The sequence below is a fragment of the Pseudophryne corroboree genome, chromosome 3, assembly GCF_028390025.1.
Source record: "Pseudophryne corroboree isolate aPseCor3 chromosome 3, aPseCor3.hap2, whole genome shotgun sequence".
In the NCBI taxonomy this organism is placed as follows: domain Eukaryota; kingdom Metazoa; phylum Chordata; class Amphibia; order Anura; family Myobatrachidae; genus Pseudophryne; species Pseudophryne corroboree.
Window position 1 is genome coordinate 696,716,666 of NC_086446.1, and position 26,224 is coordinate 696,742,889.

Sequence of the window (26,224 nt, forward strand, 5' to 3'; positions counted from 1 at the left end):
GGAAAAAGACTACAACAGACAGCTTCTTCCCACGACCAGAAGCCCTCCCCCGCTTCTGCCAAGTCCTCAGCATGACGCTGGGGCCTTACAAGCGGACTCAGGCACGGTGGGGGCCCGTCTCAAGAATTTCAGCGCGCAGTGGGCTCACTCGCAAGTGGACCCCTGGATCCTGCAGGTAGTATCTCAGGGGTACAAATTGGAATTCGAGACGTCTCCCCCTCGCCGGTTCTTGAAGTCTGCTTTACCAACGTCTACCCCCGACAGGGAGGCGGTATTGGAAGCCATTCACAAGCTGTATTCCCAGCAAGTGATAATCAAGGTACCCCTCCTACAACAGGGAAAGGGGTATTACTCCACGCTGTTTGTGGTACCGAAGCCGGACGGCTCGGTGAGACCCATTTTAAATCTGAAAACCTTGAACACTTACATAAAAAGGTTCAAGTTCAAGATGGAGTCACTCAGAGCAGTGATAGCGAACCTGGAAGAAGGGGACTACATGGTGTCTCTGAACATCAAGGATGCTTACCTCCATGTCCCAATTTGCCCTTCTCACCAAGGGTACCTCAGGTTTGTGGTACAGAACTGTCACTATCAGTTTCAGATGCTGCCGTTTGGATTGTCCACGGCACCCCGGGTCTTTACCAAGGTAATGGCCGAAATGTTGATTCTTCTTCGAAGAAAAGGCGTCTTAATTATCCCTTACTTGGACGATCTCCTGATAAGGGCACGGTCCAGAGAACAGTTAGAGGTCGGAGTAGCACTATCGCAAATAGTACTACGACAGCACGGATGGATTCTAAATATTCCAAAATCGCAGCTGATTCCGACGACACGTCTGCTGTTCCTAGGGATGATTCTGGACACAGTACAGAAAAAGGTGTTTCTCCCGGAAGAGAAAGCCAGGGAGTTATCCGACCTAGTCAGGAAACTCCTAAGACCAGGCCAGGTGTCAGTGCATCAGTGCACAAGGGTCCTGGGAAAGATGGTGGCTTCTTACGAAGCGATTCCATTCGGCAGATTCCACGCAAGAACTTTTCAGTTGGATCTGCTAGACAAATGGTCCGGATCGCATCTTCAAATGCATCAGCGGATAACCCTGTCTCCAAGGACAAGGGTGTCTCTCCTGTGGTGGTTACAGAGTGCTCATCTCCTAGAGGGCCGCAGATTCGGCATTCAGGATTGGGTCCTGGTGACCACGGATGCCAGCCTGAGAGGCTGGGGAGCAGTCACACAGGGAAAAATTTCCAGGGCTTGTGGTCAAGCATGGAAACGTCACTTCACATAAATATCCTGGAACTAAGGGCCATTTACAATGCCCTAAGTCAGGCAAGGCCTCTGCTTCAGGGTCAGCCAGTATTGATCCAGTCGGACAACATCACGGCAGTCGCCCACGTAAACAGACAGGGCGGCACAAGAAGCAGGAGGGCAATGACGGAAGTGGCAAGGATTCTTCGCTGGGCGGAAAATCATGTGATAGCACTGTCAGCAGTGTTCATTCCGGGAGTGGACAACTGGGAAGCAGACTTCCTCAGCAGACACGATCTTCACCCGGGGGAGTGGGGACTTCACCCGGAAGTCTTCCACATGATTGTAAACCGTTGGGAAAAACCAAAGGTGGACATGATGGCGTCTCGCCTCAACAAAAAACTGGACAGATATTGTTCCAGGTCAAGGGACCCTCAGGCAATAGCTGTGGACGCTCTGGTAACACCGTGGGTGTACCGGTCAGTGTATGTGTTCCCTCCTCTTCCTCTCATACCAAAAGTACTGAGAATCATAAGAAGGAGAGGAGTAAAGACTATACTCGTGGCTCCGGATTGGCCAAGAAGGACTTGGTACCCGGAAATTCAAGAGATGCTCACGGAAGACCCGTGGCCTCTACCTCTAAGACAGGACCTGCTCCAGCAGGGACCATGTCTGTTCCAAGACTTACCGCGGCTGCGTTTGACGGCATGGCGGTTGAACGCCGGATCCTGAAGGAGAAAGGCATTCCGGATGAAGTCATCCCTACCCTGATCAAAGCCAGGAAGGATGTAACCGTACAACATTATCACCGTATTTGGCATAAATATGTTGCGTGGTGCGAGGCCAGGAAGGCCCCTACGGAGGAATTTCAACTGGGTCGATTCCTGCATTTCCTGCAAACAGGACTGTCTATGGGCCTCAAATTAGGGTCCATTAAGGTTCAAATCTCGGCCCTGTCGATATTCTTCCAAAAAGAACTAGCTTCTGTACCTGAAGTTCAGACGTTTGTCAAGGGAGTACTGCATATACAGCCTCCTTTTGTGCCTCCAGTGGCACCTTGGGATCTCAATGTAGTGTTGGGATTCCTAAAATCACATTGGTTTGAACCACTCACCACTGTGGACTTGAAGTATCTCACTTGGAAAGTGGTAATGCTGTTAGCCCTGGCTTCAGCCAGGCGTGTATCAGAATTGGCGGCTTTATCCTATAAAAGCCCTTACCTAATTTTTCATACGGACAGGGCAGAATTGAGGACTCGTCCTCAATTTCTCCCTAAGGTGGTTTCAGCATTTCACTTAAACCAACCTATCGTGGTGCCTGCGGCTACTAGGGACTTGGAGGATTCCAAGTTGCTGGACGTAGTCAGGGCCCTGAAAATATATGTTTCCAGGACGGCTGGAGTCAGAAAATCTGACTCGCTGTTTATCCTGTATGCACCCAACAAGCTGGGTGCTCCTGCTTCTAAGCAGACGATTGCTCGTTGGATTTGTAGTACAATTCAGCTTGCACATTCTGTGGCAGGCCTGCCACAGCCAAAATCTATAAAAGCCCATTCCACACGGAAAGTGGGCTCATCTTGGGCGGCTGCCCGAGGGGTCTCGGCTTTACAACTTTGCCGAGCAGCTACTTGGTCAGGGGCAAACACGTTTGCTAAATTCTACAAATTTGATACCCTGGCTGAGGAGGACCTGGAGTTCTCTCATTCGGTGCTGCAGAGTCATCCGCACTCTCCCGCCCGTTTGGGAGCTTTGGTATAATCCCCATGGTCCTTTCGGAGTCCCCAGCATCCACTAGGACGTTAGAGAAAATAAGAATTTACTTACCGATAATTCTATTTCTCATAGTCCGTAGTGGATGCTGGGCGCCCATCCCAAGTGCGGATTGTCTGCATTACTTGTACATAGTTATTGTTACAAAAATCGGGTTATTGTTGTTGTGAGCCATCTTTTCAGAGGCTCCTTCTGTTATCATGCTGTTAACTGGGTTCAGATCACAAGTTGTACGGTGTGATTGGTGTGGCTGGTAATGAGTCTTACCCGGGATTCAAAATCCTTCCTTATTGTGTACGCTCGTCCGGGCACAGTATCCTAACTGAGGCTTGGAGGGGGGTCATGGGGGGAGGAGCCAGTGCACACCAGCTAGTCCTAAAGCTTTTACTTTGTGCCCAGTCTCCTGCGGAGCCGCTATTCCCCATGGTCCTTTCGGAGTCCCCAGCATCCACTACGGACTATGAGAAATAGAATTATCGGTAAGTAAATTCTTATTATATATATATATATATATATATATATACACACACATAATATATAGATATGAACTACAAAAAAGTGAGGGCGCACTCAGTGCAAAATAGTATCAAACATGTATTTACTAAAATGTAACAAGCTCACATACGTCATAGTTTAAAAGCACAGCTAGTGGACGGTTCACCAGTGCCTCCGGATAGCAGCAGCAGCATGCTCCACACAGCTTTGGCGGCGGTGTTTGTTCCTCAGCGTCTCAGCTCACGGTCACGGTGTTCAACATCTAGTTGTCAATCACGTCCTCCAAGGCCACTCCCAACGCATTTCATCGCTGTTGGACTTCGTCAGGGGGTAGACCAACTACAATAATGAAACTACATAAACTACGCCTCCCAGCAGCCCTTGCTGCAGTGAGCATCCTGGCTGCATGGTGCCAAACCCCGGTGCCAATTACAGTAGCTGCTGCTGCTTGCTATGGTCATTCCTGGGCGTCAGTGCGGGTGAGGAGCTACCGGTGGGGGGCGGGGGGGGGGGGGGGGGGGCGGCAGCTGCTGCCATTAAAATTGAATCTACCTACTGGCCGCGGGTGGCACCGCTGGGCGGCGCCCCTCCTCAGCTGGTGCCCCTCCTCAGCTGGCGCCCCTGGCGAGTGCCGTCCTGGCCAATAGGTAGATAAGTCCCTGCTGCGGCGATCCAGTTATTTTCCTGCAGTCCTCAGTGAAGCATAGAGTCAGCCAGCAGATCCCTTCTGCACATGCACCGGCAGCTGAGGTCAGAGGAGAGTGCAGGGGTTGCTAAAATATCGAGGAATCAAGGAGGCGGAGCAAGTGCTGGGTGCTTGGCAGCTCAATGCTTCCCTGTTCTTTTCGCATTGAAGTTCAGATTATGATATCCTAAAATGAAGAATCTGAACACACTGGGCTTTCCGCTCTTTAATGAATTGCATACTAAAGGAACTTCTCAGCAGAAACCCGCTCCGTGAGTAGCATTAAGAAAAGAAAAGCCCTGTTTTCCACAAATCTGTGCTTTATGAATAGACCCCTATATGTACTAAGCCTTGGAGAGAGACATACTTGCCTACTTTTGAAAAGTAGTTTCAGGGAGATCTGCGTCGCATTCTGCCAAAGGGGTGTGTCTGTCTCCATTCATGGGTGTATTTATTGTCACTCAGGGGTGTGTCCTGCAGTGGCAGATGAAACCCAACGTACAAAGCGCAATACTGACTACACACCAACATCACAGCTACATTACACGGCAGAGCTACACACCGACATCACAGCTACATTACACAGCAGGGCTACATAGTGCATACTGACATCGCATAGTATAGTGAGGTGATACGTGTGCGTAGATCAATAGATATAGATAGGAAGGAGGAACAGCCAGCTAGCACTGCAGCAGGATATAATGATGACTGAGTGAAAACCTCTCCACGTCTCTGCCTCACCCCTCCCCCATAGCAGTTTTTAGCAGCCCCCCCTTCATGTCTCTGCCTCACCCCTCCCTCTATTGCAGTGCTATCAGCCCCCTCTCCATGTCTCTGCCTCACCCCTCCCCCCATAACAGTTTTATTGGACCCCCCCTTCTCCATGCCTCTGCCTCCCCCCATAGTAATGTTATCAATCCCACCTCTCCATGCCTCTGCCTCCCCCATAGTAATGTTATAAGTCCCCCCTTCTCCATGTCTCTGCCTCACCCTTTTGCAGTGTTATCATCCCCCATATATCTCTGCCCCCCACTCCCCCCCCGCAGTGTTATCAGCCCCCCTCTCCATGCCTCTGCCTCCCTCCGCATCCAGCTCTTACCTCTTGTGTCCCTCCCATGCTGTTAGTCAGTGAGTGGTGGTGCTGAGTGAGCAGGTCCTTCCACTGCTTCTCCCTCCGAGCTCTCTCTCTATCTGGCAGCCGCAGTTCAGCTCAGCAGCCTCAGCAGGAAGTGAAAGTATGCACACTTCCTGTCTAGGCAGAGCACGGAGGTTAGAGGAGATGGTCGCTCTCATCTGCTTCTGCATGGCTGCAGGTCCCGACCGTCGTGCAGCGCAGCTTGGATAGCCAGTGGGGCAGTGAGGAATCCGGGGTCTGGGTTAAGGTTTGCGAGGCAGCAGGAGACTCCAGCGTGAATCGGGAGTCTCCCGAGGGATGCGGGAGGGTAGGCAACTATGGAGAGAGATAAAGTGGAGAGAGATAAAGTACCAGCCAACGAGGCTCCTAACTGTCGTATTTCAAACACAGCCTGTAACATGATAGTGCCTTACTGACTGGTACTTTATCTCTCTCCAATTTTTCTCTCTCCAAGGCTTAGTCACAGGTTTTTTTCCTGTGAGCCAGAGAATGATTTACTGTATGGCTACTGTGGAACTTCCGCATAATGGTTGCTAAGGAAACTGAAGACTTTCTCCACATACCAGTGAACGAATCTAGGCCTACCCAGCACCACAGCAATAAGAGATCACTTGTAACAGTGATAACAGAAAAAAAAAATACATTTTCATCTGGCAAATAAGGTATGAAATATGATCCACCATGAAGGGGTTAATTACAGCTGAAATAGAATAGCTATCTAAAAGATGGTTTTTTTTCGGTTAGCGCTGAATTGCTTGTTAATTGTGTGATTTCACATGACAATCAATTATGTTGGTTTCTATGACAACATTAGGCCTAATTCAGACCTGATCGTAGCAGCAAATTTGTTAGCAGATGTGCAAAACCATGGCCCTCATTCCGAGTTGTTCGCTCGGTATTTTTCATCGCATCGCAGTGAAAATCCGCTTAGTACGCATGCGCAATGTTCGCACTGCGACTGCGCCAAGTAACTTTACTATGAAGAAAGTAATTTTACTCACGGCTTTTTCTTCGCTCCGGCGATCGTAATGTGATTGACAGGAAATGGGTGTTACTGGGCGGAAACACGGCGTTTCAGGGGCGTGTGGCTGAAAACGCTACCGTTTCCGGAAAAAACGCAGGAGTGGCCGGGGAAACGGTGGGAGTGCCTGGGCGAACGCTGGGTGTGTTTGTGACGTCAACCAGGAACGACAAGCACTGAAATGATCGCACAGGCAGAGTAAGTCTGGAGCTACTCTGAAACTGCTAAGTAGTTAGTAATCGCAATATTGCGAATACATCGGTCGCAATTTTAAGAAGCTAAGATTCACTCCCAGTAGGCGGCGGCTTAGCGTGAGCAACTCTGCTAAATTCGCCTTGCGACCGATCAACTCGGAATGAGGGCCCATGTGCACTGCAGGGGAGGGGGGGCAGATATAACATTTGCAGAGAGAGTTAGATTTGGGTGGGTTACATTGTTTCTGTGCAGGGTAAATACTGTCTGCTTTATTTTTACACTGCAATTTAGATTTCAGTTTGAACACACCACACCCAAATCTAACTCTCTCTGCACATGTTATATCTGCCTCCCCTGCAGTGCACATGGTTTTGCCCAACTGCTAAAAAATGTCCTGCTGCGATCAACTTGGAATTACCGCCATGGTTTTACCCAACTGCTCTATAGAGGGCATTATCCGTGAATGAAACAGAAGCTCAATCAAATATTTTTTATAAATACTATAATTTGTCTGTTAGATTTAAAAAAAAAAAAATACTTCAGTTTGCTCCTGTGTTCCTGCTATTGACATTCACCATCACCAGTACTGCAAGTTTTGTGTCCAAACGGCGCGTTGCATCTACAAAACAGCAATGAATAGTACAGCCTTTCCCCTTTGTATAACATTAATCATAGACAGAACTGAAACAGCCTTGAAGAGCTATCTGGAGTTCAAAAGCTGGGTATACATTTGAAAGATGTGACAGTCTAGTGATGGCCCTATACAATATAATGATATATTGTACACACTACATGATCTTCCGTATGATGAGACAATATATTGTGTTCAGGGAATGTTACCATACTGCATCATACATCGTCCCATCTGTCATGCAGCATATTTACACCCTACCCCTAAACTTAATCCACCACTCCTACATTCTAACCTAACCGACCCCCCCTCTTGCAGCCTAACCCTAACTGACCCCCCACACACAGCCTAACCTGCCCTGCCCCCGCAGCCTAACCCTAACCATCTGTGCCCCTCTCTCTCTCTCTCTCTATATATATATTAAGCAAATGAAGAAAATGAAAATGAACAGTTAAAAAAACAGTTGAACAAACATTGAACAGCATCAAGAAAGAAATCTGGACCATCATGTGGCCTCTCCTCACCTCTGCCATGAGAACACCAGGACCAATGCCTACTACTTCTCTGTCCAAGAACATCATGACTGCCCTCGGGACTACCCCTCAAGCTGAGCAGGGAACTGAGGGACGTGCGCATCAGGACCAGACTTTGCTGGGTCAGTTCCATTGGACATTAGTGTGCACCCCACATTTTCACACCCACCCGCACTGCTCTCATGAGACCAGGACATTTATCTTTTTCACAAAATAATGTTAGTACAGTTTTCCTGCATATGTGTCTTTCTCTTCTCTTTCTTCTTACATGGTACTTCCAACCCACTGTGTGCTATTCCCGTAATGTGTACCTCCATTGGTTGCACACCCTGCCAGTAGTTACCTATGCAGTGCGCCCCACATAGCTGCCTCGGATGGTTCCTCCGTCGGCGGGGTGTGCTTCATTTGGATCTTTCCATGCAGGGTATAGCATACTCCTACACACGTGTCAGTTCTCCCATACATGCATTTGGCCCTTGTATGGCTCATCTCCCACTGTGTAACATTCGTAGTGCGCCCAACATGGCTGCCTTATCTGGTGCGCTTGTGGATGGGATGAAAAATGCGTGGACCTGATGTTTTTATTGGAACCCTACTCTGAACTTAAGGACTCTGCAATCTCCCCATTTTGTGTTCTCTTCTAGGGGTGGACTATTCCACCCTGGGTAATCCTACGCAGTGCGCCTAAGATGGCTGCCGCACCTGGTGCCTTGTGAGGGTGGAATACACAACCCCTGGAGGTTATTACCCAAAATGCCTACACCAATCATGTATTATTCTTTCTGTGTCTTTGTCTGTGTGGTTTATCTTTTGATGTAATACTTAAATCTTCTGTATTATGTGCATTGTGTGAGTTCTAGTTGGCGCCTCGGTGCTGCTCTGCCAAGCAGCCTTAGTTTTTAGTCTTAAATGTATAATATGTCTACTGTACAGTTGCATATGTGCAGTATGAACTCATATGTGTAATGTTTGTAATGTATGCTACGTTTTTCCTCCTTCATTTTGCTGCTTGGCGATGCATTGTACCACAAAGAATTCCTAGTGTACGTGAGTACACCTGGCCAATAAAGCTGATTCTGATTCTGATTCTGAAAAGGGCGCCTTCTAGTGTCTAAAAAATATAATGTTGACTGAGTGTTGATAAAAAGGACACTACTTATCTGATACAGTCTTTCTTCGGTCACATGACCAATGTGAGTATATAAAAAAGATAAGACAAATATAACATAGCGCGTACAGTTTTCATACCATTATTCCCCATGATGAAGTCTAATTACTGACGAAACGCATTGGGACTGCTGTACGTGAACCTCTTTATGGACAGATAAGCCTTTTAAAATTAATATTTTGAACGTTTGCATTTTTACCATTTCTTGGAAATCTATGGGAGACAGGATGTATCCGACTCTCTATATGGATAGATAAGCTTGAATTTCCTTTTATTTTGTACGCTTGCATTTTTACCATTTGTTTTTATCTGTTGTATTAAAATTGTGTGAAAAACCTTTACTATCCCTGATTGTGGATTTTAAATTATAGGATATGCTTGTCCTTAGAATTTTTTTTATATACAACTAATTTTATGGTGTATAATGGTATGAAAACTGTACGCGCTATGTTATATTTGTCTTATCTTTTTTATATACTCACATTGGTCAGATAAGTAGTGTCTTTTTATCAACACTCGGTCCACATTATATTTTTTAGACACTAGAAGGCGCCCCTTTTCTTCACTTGCTTAATTTTCACGTCCTATATGTGATTCCAAGCACATATTATATTATATTGTTTAAGGTTGCCGCCACCCATTATATGGAGGAGTGTCATTTTAAAATGTAAGTATTTACTCACTTATTTGTATATTTATTTAATATACAAATCACTTATCACGTGCACTTAGTGTGCCCCTTTTATCTGTGCGCCCTCGTATCTATTGTTTTTCATATATATATATATATATATATATATATATATATATGTATATATATATAGCAAATTAATCGGCACTCACTTCATAAATAATATAGTCCTCCGGTAAATTCCATACACATGTATATCCCAGCAAGCGGCGGCACTCAGAGGCTGATGTCAACAGGTAAGCAGATAAAGTGCATAAAACGTGTTTACTCCATCACTTTGTCCCAACATTTCGGGGCCGTGACACCCCTTTTTCAAGGTAATACAAACAACATGTGAAAAGAACATACCTTTAAGTGATCGAAGACCCGCGAACGGGACGAGCTCCAGGTGACGGAGGTGAGAATCACTTCCGACCCGGTCCTCACATACAGTGCAGTGACGTAACTTGGCCCCGAGGTCATAGCATCGTCTTCCTGGTAACCGGGACTGACGCCGCGGTCATAGCAACCAGCGCCTCCCAGCAACAGGAAGCCGAAGGAGCCAGATCCCGGGGCTGTGCAAAAGAAAAATAGCTTGTATTGTAATAAAAGAACATGCTTTAAAATATATACGTTATGGTAAGAACTTACCGTTGATAACGTGATTTCTCTTATGTCCACAGGTATCCACAGGATAACATTGGGATATTGTCGAGGGACAGCGAAAATGGCACCAACACGGTCACGAGCTTTCTGGCCTCCCAGGATGCATTGGGGACTTCACCATATAGTCCCGCCCAGCGATTTTAGGCAGGAACCTCAGGTAGAGACCTGTTTAGGCGATAAGAACACACATGCACACCATTCCATACAAGAAGGATAAGGTTTTAGTGATTGTCTAGATCCTCAAATCAGATGCGTCTGGGTGGGATCCCTGTGGATACCTGTGGACATAAGAGAAATCACGTTATCAACGGTAAGTTCTTACCATAACGTATGTTTCTCTGGCTGGGTCCACAGGATTATCCACGGGATAACATTGGGATTCCCAAAGCCATTTTAGTGGTGGGGACGCTCCTGATTGCACAGGAGGACCTTTCGCCCGAAGTCTGCGTCATGAGAGGCAAAAGTATCCAAGGCATAATGTCTAATTAATGTGTTTATGGAAGACCATGTGGCTGCCCTACATATCTGTTCTGCTGAAGCACCCTGTTGTGCTGCCCAAGAAGGACCTACCTTACGTGTAGAGTGTGCAGAGACATTAGCCGGAATAGGGAGATCTGCATGAGAATAAGCTTCTGATATTACCATTCGGAGCCATCTCGCCAGCGTCTGTTTACTAGCAGGCCATCCTCTTCTATGGAATCCGTAGAGGATGAAGAGAGAATCTGTTTTTCTGATGGCACTAGTACGATCTATGTAGATTCTTAAAGCCCGGACCACGTCCAGCAACGCTTCTCCCGCAGATAGTCCCGATACCTGAAAAGCTGGGACTACAATCTCTTCATTCAGGTGAAACTTTGATACCACCTTTGGAAGATAACTAGATCTCGTTCTGAGAACTGCTCTGTCTGGAAAAAAACTTAGGAAAGGAGACTTACACGATAATGCTCCTAAATCTGACACTCTTCTGGCTGACGCCATTGCCAGTAAAAAAAAACACTTTAGCTGTTAACCACTTAAGATCTGCTCTCTTAAGTGGTTCAAACAGAGGACCCTAAGAACTAAATTCAAATCCCAGGGAGCTGCAGGAGTAACAAATGGAGGTTGAATATGTACTACTCCTTGAAAAAACGTACGTACATCCTGTAAATAAGCAATCTTTCGCTGAAACCATACAGTTAACGCTGATACTTGAACCCTCAAGGAAGCAACTTTCAAACCTTTATCCATTCCTGCTTGAAGGAAATCCAAAATCCTGGACATTTTAAAAGATCTCGGATTGACATTTTTTCCAGTACACCAATGAATATAGGCTTGCCATATTCTATGATACACACGGGCCGAAGAAGGCTTTCTTGATCTAAGCATAGTTTGGATTACTTGATTCGAAAATCCTTTAGCCTCTAAGATAGAGGTTTCAACAGCCACGCCGTCAAAGACAGGCGATCCAGATGCCTGTGACAACAAGGACCCTGCAATAGCAGATCTGGACGTTGAGGGAGCAGTATCGGCGCTTCCACGGATATTCTCAACAGGTCTGTGTACCAATGCCTTCTTGGCCAAGCTGGAGCTATTAGAATCATTGCTCCTTTTGCCTGTTTTATCTTTCTCACTACTCTGGGTAACAGAGATATTGGAGGGAACAGATACGCCAGCTGAAACCTCCATTCTACTGACAGTGCGTCTACAAGGACCGCTCCTGGGTCCCTTGTTCTCGATCCGTACCTTGGAACTTTGTTGTTTAGACGAGACGCCATAAGGTCTATCTCTGGTAGCCCCCTTCTGTTCACCAGTGTCTGAGACACTTCTGGGTGTAGTGCCCATTCGGTTTCCTGAATGGTGTGTCGACTGAGAAAATCCGCTTCCCAGTTTAGTACACCCGAGACAAATACTGCTGACAATGCTGGGAGATGGAGTTCCGCCCATTTTAGAATGGGAGTTACTTCCTCCATCAGTCTCTTGCTGTGATTACCTCCTTGATGATTGAGGTATGCTACTGCCGTCGCATTGTCTGAGCGAATCTGGACTGGTCTTCCCTGCAGACTGTCCTTTGCCTGAACTAGAGCCAAGTAAATGGCCCTTATTTCTAACAGATTTATTGGCAGGCGACTTTTCCTTGCGGTCCATTTTCCCTGGAACCATAGGCATCCGAGTACCGCCCCCCAGCCCTGCAGGATGGCATCTGTTGTCAGGACTTGCCACTCTTTTATCCAAAAGGGTCTCCCCTTGTTTAAATGGTCTGTCTGTAGCCACCACGCTAGAGACCTTTTTACACTTACTGGAAACTTTATCATCTGCTTTTTTATTGTCTGATGATTTTCGTTCCATTTGGTCAGAATAAGGTGCTGCAATGGTCTGGAATGGAATTGCGCATATTCCACCATGTCGAAGGTTGATACCATCAGACCCAACAGTCGCATTGCTGCATGGACTGACATTTTCTGGGCGTGCAACGCTTCCTGAGCCATGACCTGCACCTTGACTATCTTTTTCTCTGGTAGGAGAACTTTCTGTAGGTCTGAATCCAATATGGCCCCCAAAATGAACCATCCGCTGTGACGGATTCAGGGACGACTTTTCCCAATTTATGAGCCACCCGTGTCTCTGTAAACAAACTATCGTCTGTTGAAGATGGCTCAACAGTAAATCTTGCGACTGTGCTAAGATTAACAAGTCATCTAGGTATCGGAATATTCTTATCCCCTGTTTGCGCAGACAAGCTGCCATAACCACCATGATCTTGGTAAACACCCTGGGTGCTGTAGCTAGCCCGAAGGGCAGAGCTTGGAACTGAAAATGTTCCTGGCGGAAAGCAAACCCGAGGTAACACTGATGCGACAGTGCTATAGGCACATGTAGGTAAGCATCCCGTACATCCAGCGATACCATGTAATCTCCCGGTTCCATAGCCAACATTATGGAGCGTAACGTCTCCACGTGGAACTTTGGGATCCAAATGTATTTGTTCAACATTATCAGATTGAGAATTGGTCGATATGATCCATTTGGTTTCTGGATTAGAAATAGATTGGAGTAAAACCCCTGTCCCCTTTGTGATGAAGGTACTGGGACAATCACACCTGACTGCAGTAATTTTTGGACTGCTTCTTGCAGGGCATTTGCCTTCGACTCTATACGAGACGGGCTGGTGCAAAAAAATCTTTGAGGAGGCTGCCTCCTGAATGGGAACCCATACCCCTGAGATACTACCTTCTGCACCCAAGCATCTGCTGTTGACTGTTGCCATATGTGTGCAAAATGAAGGAGTCGGCCCCCAACCCTGGAATCCTCCAAGCGGAGGCCCGTCTCTTCAGGCTGATGGTTTCTGTTCAGGTTTGGAAGCTGGCTTTTTGCTAGCCCACTGCTTCCTACCCCTGGATTGAAACTGGGGTTGCTTAGGCTCCTCTTTAGCTTTCGATTTGCTTTGCCAACAAAATGAGCAAAATTTTAAACCCTTGGACTTAGGGTTATAAGTAGACGGAAATCTGACCTTTTTCGATTCAGCCTCTGATTCTAGGATATCCGATAAAGGTTTTCCAAATAATATATTACCGACAAAAGGCAATGCTTCCAATTCTTTCTTGGATTCCGCATCTGCCTTCCAGGTACGTAGCCAAGTTGCTATGCGAGCGACTACTGTCAAGGCTGAAGCTTTAGAAGCAACTGTACCTACATCAATTGCTGCTTCTTCCAAATACTGGGCAGATTGTCTTAAACGGCAAAAAACGATCCTCTTGCTCCCTAGTAGGAGAAGGGATGTCATTCTCTAGTTCCTCTATCCATTCGCCCATTGCCTTTGCTACCCAGGCCGAAGCCATAGCAGGTCTTACCACTGCTCCTACTAGAGAAAATATATTTTTCAAAAGGCTCTCTACCCTTCTGTCTGTGACATCATTTAGTGAGGTAGATGACAGTGGTAAAGCAGATTTATGCACGAGTCGCAGAACATGTGCATCTACTTTAGGAGGAACTTCTCTTTTCGAACAATCCACAGCTGGAAATGGATAATAAGAATCCCATCTTTTAGGAATCTTATACTTTTTACTGGGCGCTGCCCAAGACTCATCCATCATTTCCGTCAGCTCATCTGATGCTGGGAATTCAACTTTCACTGATTTTGTTCGTTTAAATACAGGTGCTTTCGCTTTTAACACTGTCTTGGCTGGCTCTATTGGTGGTTGAACCAACTCCTGTTTTTTACTTCGCTGAAAAGCGAAACAGTTTGCACACAAACCCTCATAAGTGACCAATTGATTCATATCAATTACCCCTGACTTACAAGATAAGCATGTTAGGGATGTAGGAGTGCTTGATAAATTCTCCTCATCACTTTTGCCGCTCACAGACATGGTAATAATCTGTTATTGACTACACAATTTGTGACTGAAAATCACCCTATAATGTCAGTATATAGAGGTGAGATCAATCTGACCACAGTGCACCTGATTTGAGGGTCAGAACAGGACTGACATTACACAGAAAAGTCAGCACACATACTAGCAGTTAGTCACATGTTAAAGCATTAGACACTGCCATATGAGAATACAACCTCCATAACAACTTATACATAAGTAGGAAAATTGTACTTCTGTTTTTTAACTGGTTCTTTTTTCCAACATAACATGCAGAAAACACAGTAATATACAGGTCTCATATGAAATAGGAACTAAAAATTAACTATTCATACTAAGAAGTAAAGAGAATTTTTAGTACTGTATACCCTGCCTCCGGAGAGCGGGATACAGGGAGACTCACCACACTTCCATATCCAAGCAAATACGCTCGCAAGACGCTGAGTGGATTCAGACGCTACTGATGTACACTACCGCACTTGATAACTGATAACGGACACAGTCGCTCAGTGGCGGACACGGACGCTGAGCGGCTTCCACGTGTATGCAGGCGCTAAGGCCTGCAACTCGGTCTGGGCGGGATTTATAGTGTACACAACCGCAGCGTCTAACCTGTGACCGAGTACCCTCGTGGTAGCGTCTGAGCCGGAAGTGAGGTCATTCAGTTCATAAAACGAGAGACGCGCGGAAACTGGCCATGAACTCGGAGGAGGGGGGGCCAGGAGAGCGTCTGAATCCCCCTGTTGACTTAAACTCCCAGGATCGCGGCCTCTACCTAGTCCTGGCACCTATGATCCCCGGAGCGTAGCGCTGTTGCACTCGAGATGTTCGGCGCATCAACACACTGTTTGTAGTCTCCACCAAATCAGTGTAGCTGTGTCCTGACCCCTCTAGTAAGAGGAAGTCCATAGACTCACCATCTCCCCATGCTCCGGCCACAGCCTGGTTACGTCTGCTGGACCTGCTAGAACATCCGACACAGACGCCCGTCGAGACAGCACTAACACCCGAAGGTAAGCGTTGTTGCGACCCGGTGGGGAGTTGTTGTAACGACTCTTTCTAGTATGCGTTTAAGACGCTGTTAAGAGAAGTCGCTCAAAAAAACAATATAGTAAGTCTATAAAAATAAAATAACAAAAAGCTTGAGGCTGCTATATCAGCAGCCCTGCGACCATGCGGCTTCCTGCCGCACCAAGCAAAAAACTGATTTGACTGAGTCAGTGGGCGGGACTATATGGTGAAGGCCCCAATGCATCCCGGGAGGCCAGAAAGCTCGTGACCGTGTTGGTGCCATTTTCGCTGTCGCTCGACAATATCCCAATGTAATCCTGTGGATAATCCTGTGGACCCAGCCAGAGAAATATACAATAAACACAATCACAGTGTGTAATGGGTAAGCATTGTTATCAGGCACTATAAAAACATATTTGCTTTGCATTGATCATATCTTTGCTGTCTAAAACTGGTTTTTATTGAGTGCCGCCATCCGTATGTGTATTGGGTCCCAGCAACTGAGACACCTAGGAGGGCACCAGACCTGAGGACACATGTTAAGGAGTACTGCCCGGACGTTGTTTATATATATATATATATATATATATATAGAGGTAGTGTCCACACTCATGTGTTGCATATAAACTTGCTGGGGTGACATCCAGATAGAAGAGAAAAAAATCCCATTCTAACACAAATCCAAGAAAAAGCATGAGCACTCACCAGTCTTCAAGTAAATAAAGGGGTTTTTTTTTATTCAGACCATCAGTGTAAAGATGAAATAAACGTTTCGGTCTATATGTAGACCTTTGTCAAGATCATCTTGACAAAGGTCTACATATAGACCGAAACGTTGATTTCATCTTTACACTGATGGTCTGAATAAAAAAAAAAACCTTTATTTACTTGAAGACTGGTGAGTGCTCCTGCTTTTTCTTGGATTTATATATATATATATATATATATATATATATGAAACTACACCCTATTTGTTGCGCTTGGAACTAGTAGGCTGCAACCTAATAGAGATCCCCTGCTAGTAGGTATCAAAGGATAAAGATCACATTAATCTAAAAGACATCTAAAAGACCTGAGAATATACAGAGGCCTTTCACTTACGAGCTCACACCTGCAAGGGTGAAGTGTATGACATCTAGCCTTTGGAATGTTAAACAGGTCCTAACGATATTATATACAAATTGTATTTTTATGCAATGGCTTTATGTAATGTTTTTACATTTGTATGTACATTGGAATACATTTAAAAAAAAATAAGATCTATATCGACATTTTCTATATTGAGGATAGTTCTAGAATATATCCTTATATTATGTATTGGCGCACCTAAAGTACCTATTGTGATAATATAATCTCAAAGTCATCCTGTGGTGGGCACCTCCAGTTCTCTTCCTATAGTGGTCTTTTTGTCAGTGTGGACTAGGTCCTTAGGAAAGGTAGATGCACCACCAGGGACGTGCAGTCAGGGGAGGCAGGGGAGGCAGTGCCTCCCCTGTCATAATGCTTCAAATAATACAAAGAAGATACTTATAACACATATTCTGTGTTATATATATCTTCTTTGCATTTTCCTAATAATTGTTGCCCTGAAACTGCAGCAAAATCGGAGTGGAGGCAGCGAAGAGGGCTGCCTCCCACTGACAATAGTAAACTGCTGAAGCGGGGGGGCGGGGCCAAGCCACGGGCAGCAAAAAAGCCCATTGAAAAAAATGAAGAAGAGAGGCAGCTGTACATGTGCCTCATTGGTATGACTGTGCCTTCTGCTCACACTAAAGCACGCCCCCTGCCAGTCATTGGACAGCAGATCCATCACTGCTTCTGAGGAAACGGTCAGTGAGTAAAGAAACGCCAGCATACTGTGACTATTGCAGAAGCCACCACAGCACACTGACTGCTGCAGCCGGGCAGTGAAGGATTCCCGGCATATTTATGTTCTCAGCTGATCTGCATGACCCCTATCTGGAGCCTCGAGGCTGCTAACGTAACATCCCGGGACACAGCAGAGCTGTGTACACATGGACACCAAAGGTTAGCAGACAGGGGCCATTAATCATCTGTCACTCTGCACTTTTACACTGGAGACAGCAATACAGGGTGAGTTATCCTCAGCACTGTAACATACCCTCCAACATTTTACACTGAAAAATCGGTACAAACCCGAAAAAGGGGCGTGACCGCGGGTAAAGGGGGCGTGGCCACGCCCCTTTTCCTATACTTTCAATGGAAGTTTGAAGAGCCAAAAATCGGTACAGACCATGAAAAAAAGGTACTGTACCTATTAAAAAGGTACAGTTGGAGGGTATGCTGTAACTCTTTGATTACACACACAGGGTAGTGTTTCTCCCTTCTTACTGCACTATGGGGGTTATTCAGAGATGGATGCAGATCTTGCTTCCCTCAGCAAAATCTGCGTCCATCTACTCAAATGCTAGGGGCAGCCCAGCACAGGGCAAGGCCACCTGGCATGTGTGTGTGCCTGACTCTTGATGTGTCCGAATTGATTTGAGGTTGACCCCTGCCAGAGCCATTTTTCTTTTTGGAGCAGCTATGTCAGCGCCATAACTACGTGTGTGCCTGGCACACAGCGCAGTCGCCCTGGGGGCGCAACGACCAGCGGCTTGTAATGAGTCAAATTGACTCATTACAAGCCGCCTCTGCTGTGTGCGCCGCGCTGGAGAAGCCGGGGAGCAGAGCAGCAGCGCCGGAGGCAGGGGAGGAGGAGGAGGGAGGGGGACTGGAGCTGCAGCAGCGCTATGTCATCGGTAGTGGCGCCGCTGCAGCAGTCCCCTCTCCTTACGCATTGGCTGCCCGATGCTGCTGTGAATGCTGGGATGTGCTTCCCTCATCCCAGCATTCACAGCGGCGTCTGCCAGCTAATGCAGAAGGAGAGGGGACTGCTGCAGCGGCGCTTCTACCACTTACATAGTGCTGCTGTGGCTCCAGTCCCCCTCCCTCCTCCTTCTCCCCTGCCCGGGATCTGCCAGCACGAAGAGCCTGACTGCCAGCGGGGAGAGATGGTAAATATCTATCTATTTATCTCTCTCTCTCTCTCTCTCTCTATCTATTCTATCTGCTGCAATGTGTAAAAAGGGGACGCTGTCTGCGTAATGTGTAAAAAGGGGACGCTGCCTGCCATCATGTGTAAAAAGGCACGCTGTCTGCCGCAATGTGTAAAAGGGGCTCTACCTGGTGTAATGGCGCTACTGTGCAGCGTAATTTGAATAATGGAGACTACTGTGCACCGTAGTAGGAATTGGTATATTGTGGCCACGCTCCTTCCTCGTGAAGCCACGCCCCATATATATTTTTTGCGCGCCTGTGGTGCGCACTGCCCCTATCTTGCATAGGAGGGGGGGCACCTTGCCATTTCTTGCACACAGTGCTAAAATGCCCCTAGTTATGGCACTGAGCTATGTATGACGTCACACAGCTGCTCCAAAAATGCTCCTCACAAGCCTCCATTTTGCCCGCCATGCTCTCGCAACGTCATGTTGCCTCCCTCCCCAATGGCCACTGCTGTCAATCTCCTTGAGGCCGCATCCTGCTATAAGGTGTAGGGTCACGTAAGCACACTGCTGCCAGTGTGCATGCGCAGACCCTCTGAATGCAGCCTCTGCATAGATGCGCGGCTGCGTTCGGGTCTGAATAGACCCCAATATATTGTGTCTTTAAATCTGTTTTTATCATCCATCAAAAAGGTCTGCATCGGACCTGATTGTTCAACTGTGTCATTGTGCAGTAACGTTTCAACCATTAGAAAGCACTGGGATTTATACTTGAACGAATTCCTGCTTATATTAACTGCTTTACAGTTATGTATATTTCGAACAAGAAATCTGTGGCAACGTGTGAGGCCTGCGTTATATTGTGGGTTTAGTCACACAAGCAAAACTCTAAAGATGGCACCCCCTCTTTCACCCCCATGTGTGCCTCCCCAGCCACTGACCTCACCGCACGTCACTGTGCACCACCAAAACAGCTTTTGGATCATGCTGCTATCTTTCACCTGAATTGAGCATGGGATACTCTGATAAGTACAGACGGAGCCACGCTAGTCTCCGCTGGGGCGTCTCTGTGCACCTCCGACGTGACTAGACGCTAGTCGTGGCTCCATCTTGTCAGGTCCGGGTGTTTTTGTGAATCCGTTAACCCGGGACCAACCACAGGTGTAGGTGCTGGGGTATGAAGAAAGCAGGGAGGACAAAGAAAGTTCAGTTTCATATATTTATTAAAAATAACAATTCAGTAAAGAGTTAAATGACAAGTTGTTAATCATCATATTATACTGAAGTATTGCAGGAATGGCAGAAATAATATGCAGAATGAATCTCAAAGACAAATAAAAGAAATGTTCATGGAACTGTATATGAAACAAGCTGATGAATAAATGTTGAATTGTCCAAATATAAACAAGCTTTGATGCTGAACGGCAGAATGTGTTTAACTGGGTAATGCAGACATGAAGAAATAACTGTAAGGATTTGCAATGAAGTTTTGAGAGTTAACTGAGAGGTTGTGAAGAATTATCCTTGTTATGGTAACATAGAAAATAAAAGTACTTAATTGGGTTACTTGCGGGTTCCGGAGATCACTGTGAAAACTGTAGCAGATGACAAGGTGATGAACGGGTTAAATGCAGAGTAGAACAAACGAACAGCTGAGGGTAGTGGAATCCTCCAAACTTTGTACGGTTGAAGACAGGCAGACAAGGTAACCTCATGCAGGACTCTGGGAATCCAACTATTTCCAGTAGGTGTGCAATTAACTGATAGTACAGCGGAGAGCCGGTGGATCTTTAGCAGTGAAGGCTGCAGACGAACCTCTGGGAACGGAGGCGATATCTGGACCACGGGAATCACACAGGAATGCACGGAGAGAGCTCAGAGCTAGAGCACAGCGTTGATACAACAAAGCACTGGCCCAGAGTAACATAATCCCATCCTACTTAAAGGCAGCACAAGTATGGGATTGGCTTACACCTGCCCACAGGTGTTTTCACAAGTGCTCTGTATTACCTATTTGGTCTCCAACATGGCCACCTCCTATACAGCAGACACACCGCAGTGCCTTAGGCCATTTGGTCCCCGCACTCACAGTTCCCAGACTCTGCATTACCTGTGCCACTGATCACGCCGCGTCCCCACACGGGCGCACACAGCACCGCGAGCAACCGCACTGGCAACGGATGAACCCCAGAACCCGCAAAGGTGAGAGACCGGTTCGTGACAGTACCCCCTCTTCTACAGGTGGTCTCCGAACACCTTTGAACCTTGTCAGGATTTTTGGAGAAGTATTTCTGTACCAGTCTTGGAGCATGAACATCTTCAGAGAAAACCCAGGATCTCTCCTCCGGACCGTAACCCTTCCAGTCGACCAAAAACTGTAAACGTCCATATCGGGAACGTGAGTCCACAATCTCTTTAACTTCAAATTCCTCATTCTGCAAAGAGTGAACTTTAGGAGATTTGGACTGGGTAGTACGGAACTTATTGAGAATCAAAGGCTTCAGTAAAGATGTATGAAAGGCGTTAGGAATTCTCAAAGACGGTGGCAACTTGACTTTGTATGACACAGGGTTGAGTACCTTTATAATGGGAAATGGACCAATAAACTTGGGAGCAAATTTCTTAGAAGGAACTTTGAACCTGAGATTGTGCGTAGAAATCCAAACTTGGTCTCCCACTTTGTAATTCGGTACAGCTTTACATTTTCTATCTGCAAAAGATTTATAACGAGCGGAAGTTTTGACCAAGGACTTACGTACACAACTCCAGATTCTAGATAGACGTTGAAGCTCTTGATCTGCCGCTGGAACCTCTAGGGCTGGCAATGGATGGAACTCTGGCACACGAGGATGAAAGCCGAAGTTAATATAAAAGGGCGTAGATTCTGAAGATGAATGGAAGAGATTATTATGAGCAAATTCTGCCAATGGAAGGTAGTCAACCCAGTCATCCTGTGAGGACGATATATATAGCCGGAGAAATGTTTCAAGGTCTTGGTTGACTCTCTCAGTTTGTCCATCTGTCTGAGGATGATATGCAGAAGAAAAATTCAACTTGACATTTAAAGATGAACAAAGCGACCTCCAAAACTTGGCCACAAACTGTGTTCCCCGATCAGAGATAATCTCTCGAGGAAGGCCATGCAACTTGAAGATTTCAGAGATGAACAATCTGGCTAGTAAAGGGGCAGATGGTAACCCAGTTAATGGAATGAAATGCGCCATTTTCGAAAATCGATCCACTATCACCCAAATAGTATTTCGCCCTTTTGATGGAGGTAGATCGGTCACGAAATCCATTGAGATATGAGTCCATGGTTGTTTGGGTATGGATAATGGATGTAATAAACCTGGTGGAGAACTTCTTGGACTCTTATGTTGGGCACATTTAGGACATGCTGCTATAAACTCTTGGACATCGGCTTTGAGACGTGGCCACCAATAAGACTGTTGAATAAATTTGAGAGTCTTTAGAACCCCAGGATGACCCATGAAGGAAGAGGAGTGAGCCCAGGTAAGCAGCCGTTTTCGAAGACTTGTGGCGACAAAGGTCTTGCCAGGCGGAGGAACTGGAGAGGTTCGAGTCATTTAAAAGGACGTAGGATTCACAATGGCTTGATTCATGGTAGCATCATTTAATTCAGAAGAAGCAAAGGACCGGGAAAGGGCATCTGCCTTTTTGTTCTGAGACCCTGGACGATAGGTGAGCTTGAAATCAAATCGTGTGAAGAAAAGCGCCCATCGAACTTGTCGTGGATTCAAACACTGAGCTGACTGCAGATACAGAAGATTCTTATGATCAGTATAAACTGTAATGCGATGTTGTGCTCCTTCTAGAAGGTATCTCCACTCCTCAAATGCCAACTTGATGGCAAGTAATTCTTGCTCACCGATTGCATAATTACGTTCTGATGGGAGGAACTTACGGGAGAAATATCCGCAGGGATGGACCTTTTTATCTTCAAAGACTTGTGATAACACAGCTCCTACTGCTTCTGTAGATGCATCCACCTCTAGTAGAAAGGGACGATTCAAATCAGGCTGTCGAAGAATGGGAGCTGACCCAAAGGCTTGCTTTAAATCAGAGAAGGCTTTGATTGCTTCAGAAGACCAGTTCGTAGGATTTACTCCCTTGCGAGTTAGGGCTGTGATGGGAGCAGCTAACGAAGAATAATTCTTAATGAATCTCCTATAGAAATTAGCAAAGCCAAGAAATCGCTGAATCCCCTTGAGAGTTGTAGGAGTGGACCAATCTCGGATAGCTTGTACCTTACCGGGATCCATACATAACTCTGATCCAGAAATGATGTAACCAAGGAACGGTATGGAATATACTTCAAAAGTGCACTTCTCTAGCTTACAATAAAGTTGATTTTTCCTCAGACGTGTCAGTACCTCTTTAACTTGGTGACGGTGAGCCTTTAGATCCTTAGAGAATATTAGGATATCATCCAAGTACACTACTAGACACTTGTAGAGAAGATCACGAAAAAGTTCATTCACATAGCTTTGAAAAACTGCAGGTGCATTACAAAGACCAAAAGGCATTACAAGGTATTCGTAAATGCCCATCCCGGGTATTAAAAGCAGTCTTCCACTCGTCCCCTGCCCGGATGCGGATTAAATTGTAGGCCCCTCGGAGATCCAATTTTGTAAACACAGTAGCTCCCTTTACCCGGTCAAATAATTCTGGAATTAAGGGTAATGGGTACTTGTTTTTCACAGTGATCTCATTGAGTCCACGGTAATCTATGCATGGTCGTAACCCACCGTCCTTCTTCTTAACGAAGAAGAATCCGGCTCCTGCAGGTGAAGAAGATGGTCTGATAAATCCTTTGGTTAGATTTTCCTGTATATAATCAGACATAGCTTGCGTCTCTGGGATGGATAGCGGATAAATTCGTCCCCTAGGAGGTGTTTTACCCGGAACCAGGACGATTGGGCAGTCCCATTCGCGATGAGGAGGTAGAGAGTCTGCTGCTTGTTTACTGAAAACATCCGCAAAAGATTGATACACCGGAGGTAGGTCGGGAAGGCTAATTGACCGGAGAGGTACAATTGAGGCTAAACAGTCCTTGGTACAAGATTTACCCCACGAAAGGACTTCCATGGTTTGCCAATTAAGTTGAGGATTATGCTTCTGCAGCCAAGGTAAACCAAGTATCACATCTTGAGAGGCTTTGGGAATCACGTAGAAGGAGACGTATTCGGAATGGAGCACACCAACTTTCATCTTGAGACATACGGTTCGATGAGTAATGATACCATCTGGAATTCGACTTCCATCCACTGCTGTAACAGCAACTGCTGCTTCCAGAGGCATGGTTTGAACTTTAGACCGTAAGACAAAGGCTGAGGAGATGAAGTTCTCGGCTGCCCCGGAATCTAGGTGAGCTGAAACTTTCACTGTAGAACTTGGAACTTCTAATTGAATAGACAAGGTCGGCTCTTTCCCAGAACGTGATTCTAAAGTAACTCCTAGCTTAACCTCTCTTGAATAAGCTAGGAGCGAGAGTTTCCCGGTCGGAGTTTGCAGAATTTAACTAAGTGTTCGGAGGACCCACAGTACATGCAGAGGTTACCCTGTCGACGACGAAGTCGTTCCTCCTCTGTGAGGCGAGAGCGCCCAATCTGCATAGGTTCTTCTGTCGTTACCAGAGACTGTGATGAAGAATCTTGTCGAGGCCTAGGATGATAACGTGGACTGGATCGCTCTGCCCTGGATTTCTCTAAACATCGCCCCCTGTAGCGTAGGTCAAGTTTGTTACAGAGAGAAATCAATTCATCCAGTTTAGTTGGCACATCCCGGATAGTTAAATCATCCTTGATTTTCTCTGAAAGTCCATTCCAAAACGCGGCGATCAGGGCCTCCTCATTCCAGTTTAACTCTGAAGGCAACGTGCGAAACTGAATAATATATTGACTGACAGGACGTAAACCTTGACGTAGACGGAGAATCTCCAAAGATGCTGAGGTGGTCCTGCCTGGTTCGTCAAAGATTCTCCGGAAGGATGATACGAACTCCTTGTAATTAGAGAGGATAGAATCACCTCTTTCCCATAATGGTGATGCCCACTCCAGAGCCTGACCGGAAAGGAGGGCAATAATATATGCAACCTTAGAACGAGCTGATGGGAAACTGGCGGACAACAGTTCGAACTGGATCTCGCATTGATTCAGGAATCCTCTGCAAAGTTTTGGAGTTCCGTCAAACTTACTCGGAGAAGGTAACTGCAAGCAGGACGTAGGCAGCGTCACAGGAGAAGCTGTAGTGGTAACTGGGACAACCGGAGTTGGAATCAGGACTTGAGACGTTTTAATAGCCGTATGAAGAGTCTCTAAACGGTCTACCATAGTTTGCATAAACTGTACTATTTGTGTCTGTATAGACTCCTGGTTTTCCAGACGGGAAAGGATATCTGACGTAGCACGGCCTTCTGCGAATTGGTCACTTGACGGATCCATGTGGCCAGTGCTTACTGTCAGGTCCGGGTGTTTTTGTGAATCCGTTAACCCGGGACCAACCACAGGTGTAGGTGCTGGGGTATGAAGAAAGCAGGGAGGACGAAGAAAGTTCCGTTTCATATATTTATTAAAAATAACAATTCAGTAAAGAGTTAAATGACAAGTTGTTAATCATCATATTATACTGAAGTATTGCAGGAATGGCAGAAATAATATGCAGAATGAATCTCAAGGACAAATAAAAGAAATGTTCATGGAACTGTATATGAAACAAGCTGATGAATAAATGTTGAATTGTCCAAATATAAACAAGCTTTGATGCTGAACGGCAGAATGTGTTGAACTGGGTAATGCAGACATGAAGAAATAACTGTAAGGATTTGCAATGAAGTTTTGAGAGTTAACTGAGAGGTTGTGAAGAATTATCCTTGTTATGGTAACATAGAAAATAAAAGTACTTAATTGGGTTACTTGCGGGTTCCGGAGATCACTGTGAAAACTGTAGCAGATGACAAGGTGATGAACGGGTTAAATGCAGAGTAGAACAAACGAACAGCTGAGGGTAGTGGAATCCTCCAAACTTTGTATGGTTGAAGACAGGCAGACAAGGTAACCTCATGCAGGACTCTGGGAATCCAACTATTTCCAGTAGGTGTGCAATTAACTGATAGTACAGCGGAGAGCCGGTGGATCTTTAGCAGTGAAGGCTGCAGACGAACCTCTGGGAACGGAGGCGATATCTGGACCACGGGAATCACACAGGAATGCACGGAGAGAGCTCAGAGCTAGAGCACAGCGTTGATACAACAAAGCACTGGCCCAGAGTAACATAATCCCAGCCTACTTAAAGGCAGCACAAGCACGGGATTGGCTTACACCTGCCCACAGGTGTTTTCACAAGTGCTCTGTATTACCTATTTGGTCTCCAACATGGCCACCTCCTATACAGCAGACACACCGCAGTGCCTTAGGCCATTTGGTCCCCGCACTCACAGTTCCCAGACTCTGCATTACCTGTGCCACTGATCACGCCGCGTCCCCACACGGGCGCACAGCACCGCGAGCAACCGCACTGGCAACGGATGAACCCCAGAACCCGCAAAGGTGAGAGACCGGTTCGTGACACATCTGTGACGGAGACGCGCCCCATTCACTTGAATGGAGAGCGTCTCCGTCTGCGTG

The 26,224-nt window shown here is 46.2% G+C and overlaps 1 long non-coding RNA gene across 2 annotated transcripts in view; it reads right to left on the reverse strand.

The window, feature by feature from the left end:
- LOC135058182 (uncharacterized) overlaps window positions 1-26,224 on the reverse strand; it is a 223,450-nt gene that overhangs the window by 47,921 nt on the left and 149,305 nt on the right. Inside the window, exon 1 of one of the 2 annotated variants that reach the window (XR_010244659.1) lies at window positions 5,294-5,427. The exons of the other annotated variant lie outside the window; for it this stretch is intronic. This is a non-coding gene — a long non-coding RNA (uncharacterized LOC135058182). Of the gene's footprint in view, window positions 1-5,293; window positions 5,428-26,224 lie in introns of those variants that run through there. 2 annotated transcript variants of the gene reach the window in all.